This window comes from Oryza sativa, chromosome 10, assembly GCF_034140825.1.
Source record: "Oryza sativa Japonica Group chromosome 10, ASM3414082v1".
Lineage (NCBI taxonomy): Eukaryota > Viridiplantae > Streptophyta > Magnoliopsida > Poales > Poaceae > Oryza > Oryza sativa.
Genome location: NC_089044.1, coordinates 23,478,667 through 23,498,236, shown reverse-complemented (window position 1 = coordinate 23,498,236; position 19,570 = coordinate 23,478,667). Strand labels below are relative to the sequence as shown.

Below are 19,570 nucleotides of genomic sequence, written 5' to 3'. Positions count from 1 at the left end.
TTAAGTATATCTTCACACAGACCGAGTTAAATATGAGGCAGAGAAGATGGTTGGAACTAATCAAGGATTACGATCTTGGAATCCATTACCACCCCGGTAAGGCTAATGTGGTCGCTGATGCGCTAAGTCGCAAGACCTATTGTAATGTAGATCAAATACGGCCCGACCAAGATCGCCTGTGCAGAGATCTGGAAAAGTTAAGGCTGACCGTAGTACAGTCAGGTGTCGCTGCCAGCTTGACAGTACAGCCTACCCTAGAATCGCAAATCCGGAAAGCTCAGAAAGACGACGAAGGGATAAAAGAGTTAATAAAAAGAATACAGGAGAAGAAAGACACCGATTTCTCCATAGACGATCAAGGCACAGTTTGGTATGGTCCACGCATCTGTGTACCGGCCAAGAAGGAGTTAAGAGATCTCATCCTAAAGGAAGCTCATGAGTCCGCCTACTCCATTCATCCAGGAAGTACGAAGATGTACCAAGACATCAAGGCATACTTTTGGTGGGCTGGAATGAAGCGAGATGTCGCAGAATACGTAGCCTTGTGTGACATTTGCCAAAGAGTCAAGGCAGAACATCAGAGGCCAGCTGGTCTGCTGCAACCCCTACCGATCCCCGAGTGGAAATGGGAAGAGATCGGAATGGATTTCATCACCGGTTTGCCAAGAACCCCTAGCGGGTACGACTCCATCTGGGTAATCGTGGACCGACTCACGAAATCAGCTCATTTCGTGCCAATGAAAACCACCTTTGATGGAAAGAAACTAGCAGAACTCTACATGACCCATGTCGTGTGTAGATTTGGCTGTCCCAAGAAGATTGTGTCAGACCGAGGCACTCAGTTCACCTCAAGGTTCTGGAAGCAGTTGCATGAAGCCCTCGGAACCGATCTAAATTTTAGTACGGCCTACCATCCGCAGACCGATGGTCAGACAGAAAGGGTAAACCAAATCCTAGAAGACATGCTACGTGCGTGTGCCCTGGATTTCGAAGGCACTTGGGATCGTTGTTTGCCGTATGCGGAGTTCTCATACAACAACAGTTATCAGGCCAGCATTCAGATGTCATCGAATGAGGAAATGTTCGGAAGAAAGTGCCGCACTCCCTTGTGCTGGAATGAGGTGGGCGAAGCGCTGGTATTCGGTCCTGACATACTCAAGGCAGCAGAAGAACAAGTTAAGCTGATCCGAGAACGTTTAAAGGCAGCGCAGAACCGTCAGAAGAATTACGTTGACAATCGGAGGCGTGACCTTGAGTTCGAAAAAGGAGATCATGTGTACCTGCGGGTATCGCCTCTCCGTGGTATAAGGAGGTTTGGGATGTCCGGCAAGTTAGCACCCCGCTACATCGGCCCCTACCTCATAACCGCCAGACGTGGCGAAGTGGCTTATCATCTTGAGTTACCTGAAGGTCTCGCAGATGTGCACAACGTGTTCCACGTATCCCAGTTAAAGAAATGTCTTCGAGTTCCAGAAGAGCAAGTCCCCCTGGGTAATATCGAGCTGGAAAAGAATCTGACCTACAAGGAAAGACCGATCAAGGTTCTTGAAGAGGCAGAACGTCAGACTCGAAGGAAGACCATCAAGTTCTACAAAGTCCAATGGAGCAACCATTCTGAAGATGAGGCAACCTGGGAGCAAGAAGATCTTCTCCGCGCCGAGTTCCCGGAGCTGCTCCCTTAGGTGCTGAATCTCGGGGTCGAGATTCTTGTTAGGGGGGTTGGTCTGTAGCGCCCGTTCCGTCGTGGCGCCTAGCGGGAAAAATTATCTCTTAAAAATCCTATTTGCGAAATCTGTTTCTTTGCTTGTTGTCTAGTGTCCGTGCCTTCTCAGATCTCAAATCCCCGATCTATCGTCGAGTTCAATCCCGAATCCAAATCCTTCCCAAATCAATTCCTCCGCAAAAGTCTATTTTGCCTCCCTCGGGTTCGATGGGCCGAATCTCTCTCGGCCCATCTTCCCCTCCCTCCCCGGCTCTCTCTCTCTCTCTCTCTCTCCCTCTCTCCCTCGCTCTGCCCTCGCGCCACGCGCGCGTGCGCGTAAGCCGCGTCGAGCGCCCTCCCCCCCTCGCTCTCCCTCTCCCCGCCTCCATCCCTAGCGAGCTCCCCGCGTGGTCGCCGCCCGTGCCGCGCCTGTGCCGTCTGCGCCGCCCGGCCCCGCTGCCATGCCGCGCCTGTAGCCGCGCAGCCGCTCGGCCCCGCGGGTCAGCACTCGTGCCCGAGCCGCGCCGCTCAAACCGCAGCGCCGCCCGTTGCTTTCCGCGTGCGCGTGCCGTGGTGGCCGACCGCCTGGTCGCCGCCGCCGTTAGCCTCTGCCGCGCCTGCCCGCGCCTGCCGCCCGTGTCGTCGCCCCGCTCCAAACCGCCCCACCGTCATCGCCGTCGTCATCGACTCGGCCCCGCCCCTCCACGCGCTAGCTTCCAAGAAGAGGAGGCAGAGCTCCTCCTCCCTCTGCCGCGTCACCCCCCCGCTTCCTCCTCCTTTTCCCAAAGCGGCAAGGAGGCAAGCCCCCTTTCCCTCTTCCTTTCTTCTTTTTCCTCCTCTCGCCGGCGTCACCTCCTGTCGTCGTTTTGGCTGCTAGCCGGGCGCCAGCTCGCCGGCTTGACCGTCCAATGTCGGTTCCCCTCTCCCAAACCGACATTGTCGCCCCTATAAACCCAAGCTCCTCCCTCCTCCAATCTCCCTCGTTTTCGTCTCTCGCCGCCACGCCATTGTCGCCGCCTCCCGTGCTCTGTTCGCCGTCGCCGTTCGTCGTTGCGCGTGTCGGAGGAGCCGGCACAAGCAAGGACGCGGAAGGGGACTCCGGGCGCGCCCTCCCCCTCCTCTTCCTCGGCCCGAGGCCGAAACGATCACGTTTCGCGCCGTCGGCTCTCATCACTGCGCCCGCCCGCACGGTAGTGCCTCCCTCCGTTCTTCCTCCTCGTTCCACCTCCTCCCCTTAGACTCGGGTAGTAGCACGAGTAGCCTCCCCGTAGCTAGCCGGCGCCGCCCCGACCGTTGCCGCCGCGGACCGGGGAACGTACCGGGTGTACGGTTTCCCGCTCTTGCACCTAAGGACCGTTTCCTTGGAATTTCATGTGGGTAAAGTGTACCCCCTCTGCAGAGGTTAACAAACTGTTCGAACAGCCGTGCCCACGGTCATGGGTGGATGTGAGGTGATTCCTAGCGTAGTTTTGTTTGACTACTGCTTGGGAAATTACTGTTGTGGAAAGGGGATCGATGTTTGGAAAATCTGCAGCTGATGGGATCAGCTAGGCCCGGGTGGCCGTTTGAAAGTTGTTGGCCCGGGTGGCCGTTTGAAAGTTGTTGGCCGGGTGCCAATCTTGATCAATTCTAAAGACTGATACATTTGCACATACTCCGACCGGACGAGACGCACTGTCTCATCCGTGTCGTTTGAGAAGCACTCACTTAGTCGTTTTCAGAAAAGAGTTCAAATAAAATCAATTGCAAAAACAACAGCCTTTCCTTGAAGCCTGCATTAAACACTTATTTCCCATGGCTTGCTGAGTACTCCCGTACTCACCCTTGCTCTATATAAATAACTACCCCCCCAGTTGCTGAAGAAGATGAAGCGGATCCCGCTGACGAGGAGTTCTTCCAGGAGCAAGCCGGCTACGTTGAGTTTTAGGGTTTCCGCCTAGTTCCCAAGTCGCGCCTGTGTTGTTTGGTCCAAGTCTTGGCTTCCGCTTCCCTTTTGTAATGCAGTTGTGAGCTCGGGATCTGTCCGCAGCCCAACATGACTGTACTCCTTCTCTATATTAAAGAGACCTCTGTTGCTGTGATATTCTGTCTTCTTGTGATACTAGCACTGTTTCCTGGGACTGGTATCGATTAACAGGTTAATTTGGAGCGTCACGGGCTAGTTCTGGTCGGGACTAGTTCGGGGCGTGACACTAAGCATGGCTAAGAAATTCCTAGTCCAACATCTAATCATGTTACAACCCAAGCTAACAAAGGAACAAGGAAATAATTAGTATGGCTAAGACAGTAGGTAAACATCCCATGGTATCATTGTAAAACAATGCAGTATTTAAAGGAAAATAATAGAGCATTTGCAATATAGGATCAACATGTTTAAGTGACAAGCATGACTTGCCTTGCTCTGCAGCTGGAGGGACCTCGGCGACTATCTCAAAGTACACCGGAGCGTCGGGAGAGCCGGAATCTAAGCGACATACAAAGCAAACAATACAAAAAGGCTATAAGACTACTAAAACAGAGAACAAAACCATTTTTAATGGATTCTTTGCATTTTTCTTAATTTACTGAGACTTGAATGGGCTTAAACGGAGCTCGGATGAATTTTCTATGAATTTTAGAAGATCCACAGTGTTTTTACTATAAATAGAAAAGTCCTTAATTGATTTATTGCGCCATTATTAAACCCTAGAGAGAGAGAGGGGGCGCGCCGACATGCGGGCCCCACATGGCAGTGGCTCAAGGGCACAATTCAAATTTATGTGATCAATTAACTTCTCATTAACTGTAATTTTTTTCCCCTCGACATGAGTCAACCATACTAATAGGTTGTGAAATTGTGCTTTTTTTTCTTCTTCCGATAGTTTCTTCCGATAGGGAAACTGATGTTTGGCATAAACTCAGATAAATCTTAATTCATCAAATGTTTCACTTTGCAGTACCAAGAAGCCTGAGATGGTGGACACCTCCGTCACCGACAGCCTCGCCCGCACGAGATTCGGCCCCTCCGCGCCACAAGACTTATTCCATCATTCTCCCCCTAAGTCTTGGGCGTTCTTTTTTTCCTAGGGTCACGTGGAGCGATGATGACACACTTATGTTATATCAGTATTGTGTGGAAGAAGTCGAGGCTTCTGGTGAGCTGTCGGAAGAGTCTTATCGGTTGATCCAACAGAAGATGTGTGATCAGGGAGCAACCTACGGTATCAAGAATATAAAAGAAAAGATCAACTTACGATGTCAAGAATATAAAAAGAAAAGATCAGAAACACCATAAAATTGTGGGCTAAAATGGTAATATTACTTTCACTTTTGTTTAAATTCTTTACGAACAAACATTTACTATTCTCTTATGAGTATTTATTGTGCAGAGATCGAGAGATTCTCAGGATTACAATTTGAGGTGTCGACATCATCTGGATTTGCTTGACAGATTATTTGACCAGGTAAAACCTTTTAAATCTAACATTTCATTTCTCAAGTTTTGTGCCTTTCGATTAATTAATAGCTGCTGCTTGTCCTGAACAAAATGTTTTTGTTTACATGTAACTTATGCATAACCACACTGTCATTGTATGAGTTTGCTTAAATGGGACATGTGCCGTAGAAAAACATAAGTGCTCACTTAAAAAATCTTAAAACATATCAAATCCAAACATATATACAACAGATATAGTATGTATCAATATAGTGCTTTCAGAAATATGCAAACAGTGAACCATCTCATTCCATACGCCCCAAAAATTACATCTCTAATTATACTGCTTATCAAGATATTCTTAAGTAAAAGGTCTCAAATCGAGCTTCAAACAAGCTGACTAGCAAGCATATTCAATCCACATAACAGTAAATTGTTTTAGGTCCCTAAATAAACTCTCAAAGAAACGTTGCAAAAATCCTTGGTCTACTTGTTCGTATGTTCTTACATGCACTCTATTACATTCTATTACATGCACATGCAGTAGGACCAGCAAACTTGAAACAAAAATGAAATCTAGAACAAATGTGGAGTATTGTATTATGGAGTTTTTTCCGCAAATACATTAGCTGCACTAATTGCAGTAATTAGATATTGAATCAATTAGAGCACAGAAGCATACATCAAGGGCAGGGCAGTACTTCTTGTCATGGCATAATATGCTAATATACAAACAAGACCACATAGGCAGTCTCTTGCCAAATCTCTAACAAACCGACTCAATATCCACTCAAAACATATTTCTATTTCTACATAATAAAATGCGACTCAATATCCACTCAAAACATATTTCTATTTCTACATAATAAAATGTAGATAATAATGTGGTGCTCGAACAATCTAGGGTTGGTTGGAAGAAATTTAGTATTGTTTTAATTAGAATTATTCTATGGATAAAGTCAATCCTTATGAAAAAAGGACAAGAAACTCATTTATAACACCAATGTTATATATAGAAAAAACAGAACATATAAATAACCTAAAGTATACTTAAAGCCTCTTATAATTTAGCTCTATTTAGTGTATGTGAGAATGAAGGATGGGAGGAGTATTTATATGTGGAGGTGCCTTGGGAGGATAGAGTTTCTTCAAGCATCCAATGAGTATCTTCATCCTCCTAGTGCCAAGTGTCCATTTTATGACGGTTTCCTTTCAAAACCCTAAACCCTAACCCCAACCCTAAACCCTAAAATTCAGAGTAGTCAAACTACATTTTTCTATAAAATTAGTCAAACTTAGAGTAGTTTGACTTTGACTAAAGTCGAAACGTCTTATAACATGAAACGGAAGGGGTATAAATTAGCAAGGTAGGTTTCAACTACTGAATTTTTGCTTTTGCTTTTTGCCCAGTTTATCATTATGGTTTTTTTAAAAAAAAATTGATCAAGTGAAACTGCAACTATGAGAAAAAACTAAAACTTATATTGCACTGAAAATTGAAGCTTCTATATGCACTACCAGTAGATTTTGAGCTTGTTCCTTTATTTGTATACAAAATTATGTCTCTTCATTTAAATCAAAATGTCAAGTGCATACATGCGCAAAGAGTCAGTTTCCATTCCATGTTGTGAATCTATCTGGCCTTAATCCTGCATAAGCTTGTAAGATCCTGGTAGAATTTCTGCTGTCATTATCTATCCACATTATCAACTATTATTTCTTTGCCATTCTAGCCGTTGCTACTCTGATTTGTACCACTTTGCTAACTTATCTTTGTGTGCTGTCCATGAATAATTTGACTGATCATGTCCATGTCCATGTCTATTGCGATGACCTTAGTTGTAACATCCCGGCCCAGGGCTTAATAGGATTAATAGAATACTCATATCAACAAGTTACAACTTTTTTTCTAGAAGCCGATCTCTAAAGAACTATAAGGTTAAGCGTGCTTGGCTTGGAGCAATTTAGGGATGGGTGGCCGATCGGGAAATTCTTCCTAACTGCGCACGAGTGAGGAGACGTTACACAAAAACATGCATGAAATTCTTCCCGAGTGCGCACGAGTGATCTTGTATTGGTCTATGAGGGAAGTCTATGACCTATGAAGTGCGCACGAGTGAGGAGACGTTAGACAAAAACATGCATGAAATTCGAAATTCTTCCCGGGTGCGCACGAGTGAGGAGACGTTAGACAAAAACATGTATGAAATTCTTCCTGAGTGCGCACGAGTGATCTTGTGTTAGTGAGAGCAGTCTATGACCTATGAAAGCTACCAGATGTAAGTGGGCCTAGCCTAGGAGAGCTGGGACGTTACACAAAAACTTAATGTGCAGAAAAAACTTGTGTTGGTCTGTGAGGATAGTCTATGACCTATGAAAGCTACCAGATGTAAGTGGGCCCAGCCTAGGAGAGGCGGGACGTTAAACAAAAACATGCATGGAAAAGTAAGCCCCTGTTTGATTCAGCTTAGGAATATTATAATCTAGATTATTAGTAGTAAGCTGAAACAAACAAGTAGATTATTATGCTGGATTATTATAATCTATAAGCCAGATAGTATAATCTAATAATCTCCTCTAAAGGAGCTTTTTTCATATTATTGAGTGGCTAAAGGCCCACTACAATTAGATGCCTCAAATAATCCAGAGAAACAAACAACTCGCAGCTTATTTTATGTCAGCTTATTATAATCCACCTTAGAGTAATCTGATTTAATAATCTAGATTACAGTAATCTACTAATCTTAAGCTGAAACAAACAGGGCCACGGTCATCCAGCTAACTATATATTGTACGCCATCGTGCAAGGCCACCACCACCACCTGCCCTATGCCAATGCATTATTGGGCCTGGCCTAGGAGAGGCAGGACGTTACACAAAAACATGCATGGAAAAGTAAGAACGGTCATCCAACTAACTATATATTGTACGCCATCCTGCAAGGCCACCACCACCACCTGCCCTATGCCAATGCATTATTGCTTCCGTCATGATTCTTGCTACCAGCACCTAGGATTGCATAGCCTGACCTCTGAATATTAGAGCATTGCTGCATTCCACAAACTCCAATTGGTCAGAGAATAACCAATATGAATGCATTTCTATCTCCTTATGCTAGATTTATTGCTGCATTCCACAAACTCCAATTGGTCAGAGAATAACAATATGAATGCATTTCTATCTCCTTATGCTAGATTTGTCTAGCTATGCAAAGTTAGTCACCATGCGGTGCGACTAAATAGTCTTCGGTGGAAGGTGTCTTGGCCGCTACAATAACCAAAACTCCAGAGGACTTTGAACCGTGTTTCCTAGGTCAAAACACAAGTAATCAACATGTGGTTGAGCAGTTTTGGTAGTGTTAACAATAGAATTTGGCATCAGATTCAGAAAAGGAGGAAGAAGATCGAAGCGGATTTGGTGTGAAATCGAGTTGATCTGCGAGTCAGACTGCACATCGGCGGAATGTCGTATCGGCTGAAAACAGAGTATGAAGTTGATCAAAGTTAATGAAGCCGATGGCCGATATAGCCGATATAACATGACTTGGGCTCGGCATGGGCCTAAATTGGGATAACTGCCATTGCCAATTAGAGATAGAGCTTGATTAAGACAATTGTATCTATTAATTAGAATATTGAGTCGGTTTGTTAGAGATTTGGCAAGAGACTGCCTATGTGGTCTTGTTTATATCTTAACTTTAGAAAGGTTTGAGTCGTGTCTATAATGGACTAAGTTTGTACTCGGGATATAATATGAGCCCTATATAGGGGTGGACAGGAAGCTCGTGGCTCGTTAGCTCGCTCGGCTCGTGACAGGTTCGGCTCGTTTGAATTTTCTAACGAGCCGAGCTGGCATTTCAGCTCGTTAGAGATAACGAGCCAGCTCGAGCTGGCTCGCGAGCCGCTCGCGAGCCTTAACGAGCCAAAGCAAATGAGGCCCAGGCGCCCAGCCCAGCCCAACAGCCCATCCCCTTCTCAAAACCCTAGTGAGTGAATCCCCTTCTGGCTTGTCCCCATCCCTAATCCCCACCCAAGCCGCCGCCAGGCGCCAGCCCTCAACGCTACCGCTCCTCCCCGGTGCCGACACCACCGCCCGTGCCTCTCCTCCCCGGCGCTGATGCGGCCAGCCGCCGACGCCGCCGCCCGCGCCGCTCCTCCCCGATGTCGACGCTGCCGCCCGCGCCTCTCCTCCCCGGCGCCGACACCACCGCCCGCGCCTCTCCTCCCCGGCGCCGATGCCGCCGTGGACGCCGTCACCCGCGCCGCTCCTCCCTGGCACTGACGCGGCCAGCCGTGGACGCTGCCGCCCGCGCCGCTCCTCCTAACGACGGCCGCTCCTCCCGACGACGGCCGCTCCTCCCGGCGCCCCTCCTCGGCTCCTCCCCTTGTTTGCTTTCTCTCATCCCCAAAGCCCACGAGCTAAACGAGCTAGCTCGAGCTTGCTGACGAGCCGAGCCGAGCTTGGTTTCTAGCTCGTTAGGATAACGAGCCGAGCCGAGCTAGCTCGTTATCCTAACGAGCCAGACCGAGCCGAGCCGAGCCAGCTCGACATCCAGCCCTAGCCCCCATAGCATTGTAATATGAGAGCAACTCCAATACAACTTCGGCGCATCATCACCCTTTTACTTTTCTCGTTTTCCGACGAGTTCTTCGCAAGAGGTAACCCGTCTCAATGGCCTGTGCTATCGGGGCTAACATGTCGTTTTAGACGTGTTAGGCTCGATATCGCGAGTCATTGCTATCATATGTCTTGCTATATTAGATTAGCTAAGGCATCTACCATCCTGAAAAGTGTCTAATTGCTTGATTGTCTAGACTGCATGTTTCTTTTCATATTTTGAGATGCATCATACCTAGTCATGCTTAGAACCGTGCAATCTAGCCTGCAATTAAGCATAATAAGGATAGTATCGGGGTTTCGGCCGATCTTACCTAATATGCATGTTTCACTCTCCTTGTTTCATGTATATTCGCCACTTATATAGATAGATCTTTTGTATAAGCATATCAAGTTTTAGTCAGTGTCGGTTAGATTCCTACGCCTTCATGCTTGATTTATGTTTGATATGTTTATATGGATCAATCTGCCTATATAAGTTTGTACTAAAGTATTAACTAGTACGTTATCTCTCTTGCTCTAAATACTGTCACATTGGCTACTTTCATAATACCGTTTTAAATCAATCTGTTAAACTCTATAGATAGTATTACAGGCGATTGGGAGTGTTTAGGGTTTATTATTCTTTGACATATCCAGTCCATAGCCGATTTGGTCTAACTATATCGGCTGAGACCATCAACGATATGCTATCGGCCTATCGGCAGATCGGCTATCGGTCAATTGATTCTGCTTTTATTCTTTCTTGCTGATTGCAAGATCAAGGGCTTGTTTGGTTGGTGACCTGACTGACTTGCCTGAGAAAAATCCATGCCTGTGTGGTAGAAAAGCTGTGTTTTATTGTGCCTGATTAGGCATGTGTGATGTTTTGTTGTTTGGTTGAAAACCTACGCCTGAGTGAATATATTATATATAAACATTTTGTTTACTTGAGTAAGATGTTGACAAGTGTTGATAGCAGTCATATCAATGAAGAATCAATGGGGGAGGATTAGACACATACCCACGCCTGACTCAGGCGTTCATTTTTGGTGGCCTGAGTCCGGCACCCTTGCCTGAGCATGGACACCATTCAGGGAAGCAACCAAACACTACTACTTACTGCTCTGGCTAGCTCCAGGCCAGGCAAATACTCGCCAGGGCAGCAACCAAACACGCCCAAAATCAGCTGGCATGTCCTTGAGACACTCGAGGCTAGCCTTGGACCTGCACTGGAGTTAAACAGATCTCCCAGACAGCCGTGTTTTCACACAATGCACACGTCGCATAGTTGGAAAGTCTGTGACTTTGTAATCTTTCCGAATTTCAGACCCGGTTGTGAAGCATCACCAAATGAACAACCTGCATTTGTTGGGCCCCCTTTCTAGCATTCCTTCGTACCAAACACGTAAATAGAAAATCCTATGGAGAGAGTAAGCAGAAAAATTTGCATCACCAGATCATTTCCACTAGAACATTAGAAACACTAGTGACTTGTCCGTGCTAACGCTACGATAATTTTAAATAATCTTTCATGTATAGCGTATGTTATGAATTAAATTTAACATTTGCAAGAATCCTATATACCTATACAAGTCATCCCCACTAAGTGCAATTAAAACTAATTTCCTGTGCTGTGGTTGTTCCACGTCATCCCAATTAAATCTGGCCTTAGGATCGAGCTTGAACGTGCTAGATCAGTCGATGGAAGCACAGCCCATGTTCCTTTCTTTCCTGGCCCATCTATTCATCGACCCATTAATTCCAGCCCAGCGAGTCTCCTGTCACACGTTCCCCATTCTCATTAGCAAGCATGAGCGCCGCCGGTAGCAACATCAATTGACCACCGCCTTTCCACATCCCCTTTTTCTGACGCTGCGTTTCCCCTTCCTGCAACCATCGATGGACTTCCTGAACTGTGTCTAGAATCTGATTCGACCGCATGGCAAGCCATCCACACACTGACGTTGTGACATGAGGAACCGATAGGAGATGGCCATGCTACGCTTCGCTTGGTGGTTTAGTTTCATTTGTGAGTCATAGATCCCCTAATGCATGGATCACTGTATGGTTATATAGGATTTGATCCCTAACTCACCCGGCCAAATTACTTTTATCTTTTGTGAAGATGCTTTTCGTTTGATCACTTAAATCTTCTTTCAGATGTTAGTTTATTTTGATTGCTTCGAGTAATCAACGTTGCACCGGCTAATTGATTTTTTTTCTCTAATTGCTTTGCTTTGTAGGCCATATCCCCAATTCATGGATCCGACTACCATTCACAATTTTTGTTTTCTTATCCTGCAGGGTTGATTGGATGGGTTCATTTGACTCTAGATGAGACAATCAGGTATTTGTGTTTTAGTAAGCAATTGATGCAAATATCAAAATGATCTACTTCGCATCCACTTAGTCTTGCTTATGTTCCTTTTCTTACATGTTAATATTATGTGCATGAAATGCACCTTTTGTTGTTTCTGAATTTCCTGGCCTCCATGTGCACCTTCAATCGAATTTTATTCAGTTGCTATATATATGCAGGTCACTTCGCAATCCTGCAAATACTTAACGATTGGTTGGAGAAAGGTACAACCCACATTAATAGGAGTGCAACAAGGAAGTGCTTCCATAAGTGCTCCTATTATCCTCCAATCTTGATAAGCTCCTTTTCTGCAAATGTTCCTCGGACTTTGTAAGCAGAAAAGGTGGATTTTTTTTCTTTGGTTAGGCTGTTCGGGATGGAGCTGAAATACATGAGAAGAACTAAGAGATAAAACAGAAAATGTAGATGCGGGAACAAGAACAGGTAGGTGATGCCTTAATTATTGTCTTATTATTCATTTCAGACGGTGTATGCAATTGTCAAACTTGCGTCTACCTGCAGCTATACTAATCCATATCCCTTTCATGAACATTTCTTCTTTGATCCTTTGATTATCTGTGTTCTTTATATGTCAATTTCTAAATATCTTGGTAGGTTGCTAAATTTTAATCCTAATGGGATCATGTTTTGGCTGCTTGGTGTCTAACCACATCCATCTGTTATTTATGTCGCTGAGCAGCGTGCCCAGGATGGCTATACACAAGTCGACTTCAAGAAAATGTGAAGGGCTAAGAATGAGGTATTTTTCTTATCCATTTAGTCCGTTGAATATGTTTGTGGTAGGTCCTCTCCATACTAATAAAGACAAACATCCTTATCTGATACGTACTCCCTCCATTTCAAAATATTTGATACCGTTGACTTTTTAGTATATGTTTGACCATTCATCTTATTTAAAAAATTTAAGTAATTATTTATTTTTTCCATATCATTCGATTAATTGTTAAATATACTTTTATATACACATATAGTTTTACATATTTCACAAGTTTTTTTAATAAGACAAATGGTCAAACATATGCTAAAAAGTCAATGGTGTCAAACATTTTAAAACGGAGAGAGTATATTGTTTGATTTGATTTAATTTATAGCACCTGCATCCATCCAATCTAAACGGACAACTAAAATTTTCGACGAGTAGTATATAGATATTTTCACCTGTATGTATTTAGCAGTTTTTAGAATATCCGTTGCAGTGCAAGACCACGGATTAGTCTTAATTGGAGGTTTAGTTTTTACTGTGGCTAATATTTTGCACTGTTGATCGACTGTCTGTTCCTCCACATATACGAGCTTAGATAATAGTAGAATTATTGGTTTTAACTTCTACATTTTCTCTCATGAACTTTCTATTTGATTTTTATTTGACTTTCCAATTAACCGATAAATTTTTACTGCCAACACTAACATCAATTTTGTGTATAAGTACTACAGTGTTTTGTGATCTAAAATCATGTAGAGAACCACAGATAGTATATATATTTAAAAGTTATACTCCCTCCTTTCCTAAATGTTTGACGTTGTTGACTATTTTAAACATGTTTGATCATTCGTCTTATTCAAAAACTTTTGTGAAATATGTAAAACTATATGCATACATAAAAGTATATTTAACAATGAATCAAATGATAGGAAAAGAATTAATAATTACTTAAATTTTTTAAATAAGATAGACGGTCAAATATGTTTAAAAAAGTCAACGGCGTCAAACATTTAAGGATGGAGGGAGTACAAATCATAGTTATAATTCATATTATTTCTTTATCTGTGTTTCATATATTGTGATGCATCTTATTTTTCGCTCATATATACCGCAGCAACGCACGGGGTATTATCTAGTTTGATTATCTTTTGAAGAATCAATGCCTAGACTTTGAAGTTCCTAAAAAAAGGATAATACATAGAATCCAGACGACCGAAATTCTAGTATTAGATAGACGAGTTTCTGATTTATTGTTTACATTGCCACCTTAAGGACACTATTGTCAGGTTAAGGTATGTCAGAATATGAGACAATAGGATCACTGTATCTAGAATTTCTACCATCATATGTGAACAACATAACAGTACAATAGTTATAATTCTTTTTTTACAAAATCAAAACATAAAAATTATTATAGTAAAGACTTATTAGCCATAAAGCTCATGTCATTCATCACCGTACATCTACAATACTCAACAAGTCTAAAATTACAAGAAGCTCTTTACACCAAACTTACACTTTCTTCTATCAAATGACCACCCAATCCACCACCATAAAAATACGAGAACTTCTTTTAGTCTTGAATGCCCAGTAGAATTTCTATAGAAAAACGCGCATCTGCTGCTTGTCACAGTAGATTGGATTTGACAAACAACTAACAATTCTATCCGACAACACACATTTGCTAAAGCACAATACATGTTAAGACAACTCATCATTGATCAAATAAATTTGTTCAAGTGTCATTGCACCTGGTAAGAGCTGCCAGCCTACTCCATACATGCATATTTTCTTGCTTGTAGAACTGAAAATAGAATCGTTCATTATTACATGCCAGAGGTTGTTACTATGGTTGCAAACCTTTATAAATAATTTTACCAGTTAATTAACAAACAACTTTAATTTGGCTCCTAGAACTAATTGTAATTATACATGTTCTAATTTTACTACACTTCAGCTTTCTAAATAACAATAGCAAGGAAATTTTACTCACAAAATACACACCAGTGAGGAAATACAATCTAACTGTGATCCTTGTAAGTGCTATCTACTGTCCACAAATCGTATAGAGAAATGCACCTTTTCTGCAATATATATGATATATGAGATCAGGTATTCAGGTGAAGAGGCAAGAATAACAAAGGAGACCTGCACCTTACTGTACATTATATTGTGCATGCTGAAGTATCACCGAAGCACATTATATTGTGCAATATCAGATCAAAGGCAAAGAAGCTCACCCTCGACAAAAGAACCTAAAATTCAGACCATAAGTTCAGAAGGATCACCATAGTAAACAATATGTAAAATCCAAAACCGATGTTAGCAACCATGTTTGCTGGTCAGACCCAAGGCAAACAGGCCACTGAAGACAGACTCAACGTTACCATATTCATAAATAAATTTTGCCCTTTATAACCTTGAGGGTACAGTGCATGTGAATATTACGTTAAAGAGCAAACGCTATCAGGTAATGGTGGGAAGGGAATATAAGCAAGCCATGCATCAGCTTGCCTGCAATACATGAATAAACTGAATGCAGGAGCTCGGATGCATGTTAGTATGGCAAGTCAGTCTTATGAAGCTGAGATGATGAATGGAGCTTTTAAGTCTAAACCACACCATTCACTTTGACAAATGTGCAGTATTACTCATGACCTGCAATTAACCTAAACGACAATATGTGGTTAGAACTACTCAAAATACAGAGTTCCTTACAACCTAAGTGAAATGCTGCATACAAACAAACAAATTTTCTCAAACAAAATTGTAATAATGAACCTAAAAGAATTTGAAAGAGCTAGCACACTTATGCTCCTGAACCTTTTTTTTTTTGCAAAAAGTGCAGAACACAATGGGTCGCAATTATGCTCGGAATAGCAAGATTAAACACAGCATTTCCAATCGCATGCATAGTTATTCAAATTTATCCAGTACAAATGAAGGCAAATGCAGGGGGGAAAAATTAGCAGAAATTCCCTCCGCTGACCTCAGAAATGGCCTTCTGCTGCAGCCTGCATAACACATTTCAGCAGCAGAGAATCACAAGTTCATAACTATACATCTAGCCTAAGAGTCTATCAATGATGAATAAAAATTGATGTGGTTGATAGAAAGAACCACCCAAGTACAAATAGAAAATTGCATCAACTGCTCATTAATTACAGCGAAACCTAAATCTACGGGAAATAGCACCCTTGATCTGGGAGCTTAGGCTAGTAAAATGCATACAAGATTATGGGTTAAAGGTATATGGTAGCTTTTGTGCCTTGTTAATGAACCAGCTATATACATAAAATCAGCGCTGCCAAGCTAATCATCAATGAAAAGTGAAATAAAAGGGAGAAGACATACATGCTTGATGCTTCATAGGACATCACATTTATGGTCATATTAGGGATGGGGATCAGCTAGAAGGTGGATGGGTGGTGGAGTAGGGTTTTTGTACCTCTTGGCGTTCAAGGCGGAGGCGGTGGCAGCATGCCGATGCAGGAGTCCGCGACTCATCAGCGTCGCAGATCGGCGAGGCAAGGGATGGAGTCCTGGCGGTGCGTCGGTGGAGCGGATCGGCGAGGCTTGTCGATGGAGTTATGGCGGCGCGGACGAGATCAGCGAGGCGGACACCTAGGCAATGACGCAGATGCAGTCCCTAGCGAGCTACACCTCACCGACTATACCCTGAATTTAAGAAAAATGGAGAACTGAACACAACTGGATCAAATAGCTTGTTCTAATATGCAAGATGAAACACATAAATATTTTGTCAAATATCGATTCTTTTAAAACAGTCGTAAGAAATTTCATTAGGAGAAATTTTATGTATCTGCCAATGTTCATGCTTATGCTCTACCAACTGCATATTAGAAGTCCTGACCCGAACTGACGGCAAACTCAAAGTTCAGTAGACAAAGCAAACCAGTTCATCCTTTAATTTCTCCAAAGCTGCAAGCCAAGAAAAGCCCCAAATTCCTACCTTTCTTGACATGCTCAAGGCAACAGCAAACACACCTTTCTTGCATTGCATGAGACCTATAAACCTAAACTCTACATAGCTTCATGGACAATGCAAACAACTTGGATCTTTGCATTTCTAATCGAGCTTATCACCCCAAAGGCAGCCATGTCCGGAATGGGATCGAGCAATGCTTTACCTTGTCCGCAGCGGTACAGAAGGCGGCGCAAGATAGTTGGTGGTGGTGGTGTCGAAGGCGAAGGCGACTCGCGACGCGGTCGGCGGGAGGCGCTCGCTGGAGAGGGGCGCGGGCGTTGGAGGCTTGTCGTGACGCGGTCAGCGGGGAGGGGAGTCGGAATCGACGGCGGCGGCGGCGGCGGTTGGCGTGAGAGGGATGGCGCGAACAACGCGCGCGGCGCTTGAGACGGCACGACAAGGTTGTGGCAGGGAAGAGAGAAGGAGGTGGCGGCGTGCTCTGTAGGTTGGGCGAGGAATCTGGGAACCGAAAATCACGCACGCAGCGATGAGCGGTTGAAGGTACGTTGCGGTGATTTTCAGTCGGTGTGGACTGCCGCCGTCGCACGCATTCCTCCCCGTCCACCCCCACAGCCGACGCCGCACCCAGTACCGCGGCGCCCATTCCCCCCTCCATCCTTCCCCCTAGCTGTTCGCCGTCACGCACACCACCGGCTGCCCCCAGCACCCGCCGACGGGCCGCCTCGCATTCGTTCGCGGCCGTCCATGGAGGCCGCCCTCGGACTCCTCCGTGCGCGCCACCGGTCGCCGGCTCTCCCTCTTCGCCACCCGGCGCCGCGGCGGACGTCCAGGAAGCCTCAGGAGTCAGGACCTCCAGAGGGGAGAGGCGTGCGTGATTTTCGGTGTGCACGGTCTCATACTGGGTGACCCCGCGTGCGTGCCCTGTCGTCGGATCTAATGCGCTGAATGATCGTGGACCGTTGGATATGTGACATGATGAATTATGAATGAGTAAAACAACTTGTTGAATTATAGAGCAGCAAAAGAATAGATAGATTATAGGGTAGACTAGTGTATCTTCCTCATCATCATTAATACTTTCTCCGTCTCAAAATATAAATCCTTATATTCCTTATATTTTGGAATGAAGAGAGTAGCATATATTGAATCGCCGTACCGCCCGGATAGGAATTTGATCCTTATAGGTCCTCTAAGAATTTGTTTTTGCTTAAAATCATCCTTGGGCCACTTAATATGCCATATAGCTATTTATAGTCAACAATTCTGTTAGAAAATATCTCTTTTGCCCTTAATTTGTATACAACTATACACTAGTAAAGAGAAAACCAAGATACATAAACAACATTTGTACTTCCCATTATTTCAACATGTGCAAAAGAAACTTGAGTCTAATGGCTATTGTATACACTTGCAAGTATATAATTTACTTTTGTTTTACATAAATTTCTATGCATTATCTATAAAAAAAATTCATTACGCATTTTTTTGTCTTATATATGTGAATGAGGGGGTATAAGTGTCATTCATCAAGATATTTGTTGGTTATGTGGGTCCCACTATTTTTATCTTATTTGAGTGACATATGGGCCCCATATCTTTGTTGTAATTTTTTATTTTCCAATTTTATTTTTTCAGATCAAACTGTCACGTAAGTGTCACGTCAACACCACGTAGGACGAAGGCTTAATCAAAAGATCCACATAAGCGTCACGTCAGCCAAAAAAACGGAGTCAATAACATCGAGGGACCTCGTTTCCACTGGTTTTATAAGTTGGGAATGCAATGTATCCGGTTTTCTAGACTGAGGATGAAAATCGGACTAGACGATAAATTGAGGGATCTAAGGTGAACTTATTCCTACCGGAAAACGCAGGAGGAAGGCCTTCGGGCTACTAGCCGGGTGAAAGGGAAGGATTGAACCGTGTGATTTTGTGACCTTTCGGTAGTTTTCTCTGTTAATTCTGATTATTCACTGATACACAACGTACTAATATATATCAAGGTATCTGTGTGGATAAGAGGAGGAACTTTTGATCTCTACGAGCCTATCTCCACCTCACCCTCCTCTCTCTATCTCTCCTCTGGGTCTAAATGGGGGTCAACGGCATAGTTATTGAGACCGGACCAGTAATCGAACTGGTGAGGCTCTCGGTTCAATGGTTCGCTGGTTCAACCGGGTGAATAGTTGGTGTAACCCGGTTCAATACTAATCAAATATATTAATCATTCTATTAGAAGTTTAGAACACAACAAGCAAGGTAGCCTGGTTGTTGGGAGAGAGTTAACTCCCCATGGGGTCATGGGTTCGAATCCCACCCAAGCGTTTTTTCCCTCATTTTTCCCCCACTAGCGCGCGCTTCCCCTTTCTATCCCACATTCCCACGTGCCGATTCGACCGGTTCAAAAGGCGGTTTTATTTCCGGTTTGACAGCGGTTTTTCTTCAAAACCGGGCGGTCTGACCGGTTCACTGCCGATTCGATTGCATGCCGGTCTTTTACCTGGACCGAACCGGCAAGAGCTTTGGTTCCAGTTTTTTCCGGTCTGACCGCCGGTCCGGTCCGGTCTTAATAACTATGGTCAACGGCGACGCAAGATAGTAGCAACGGGGTGGACGACGAGGCAGCAAGGAGGGAGTTGCGGCGTTCTGACCGGTTCACTGCCGATTCGATTGCATGCTGGTCTTTTACCTGGACCGAACCGGCAAGGGCTTTGGTTCCAGTTTTTTCCGGTCTGACCGCCGGTCCGGTCCGGTCTTAATAACTATGGTCAACGGCGACGCAAGATAGTAGCAGCGGGGTGGACGACGAGGCAGCAAGGAGGG

General features: G+C 44.1%; 1 long non-coding RNA gene across 1 annotated transcript; it reads right to left on the bottom strand.

Moving 5' to 3' along the window:
* Positions 1-15,667: 15,667 nt before the first annotated feature.
* LOC136353599 (uncharacterized) lies at positions 15,668-17,556 on the bottom strand. Its single transcript, XR_010736913.1, has 3 exons — positions 16,951-17,556; positions 16,248-16,477; positions 15,668-15,813 (listed from the first exon to the last, which is right to left on the bottom strand). It is a non-coding gene; the product is annotated as an uncharacterized lncRNA (long non-coding RNA).
* Positions 17,557-19,570: the final 2,014 nt, after the last annotated feature.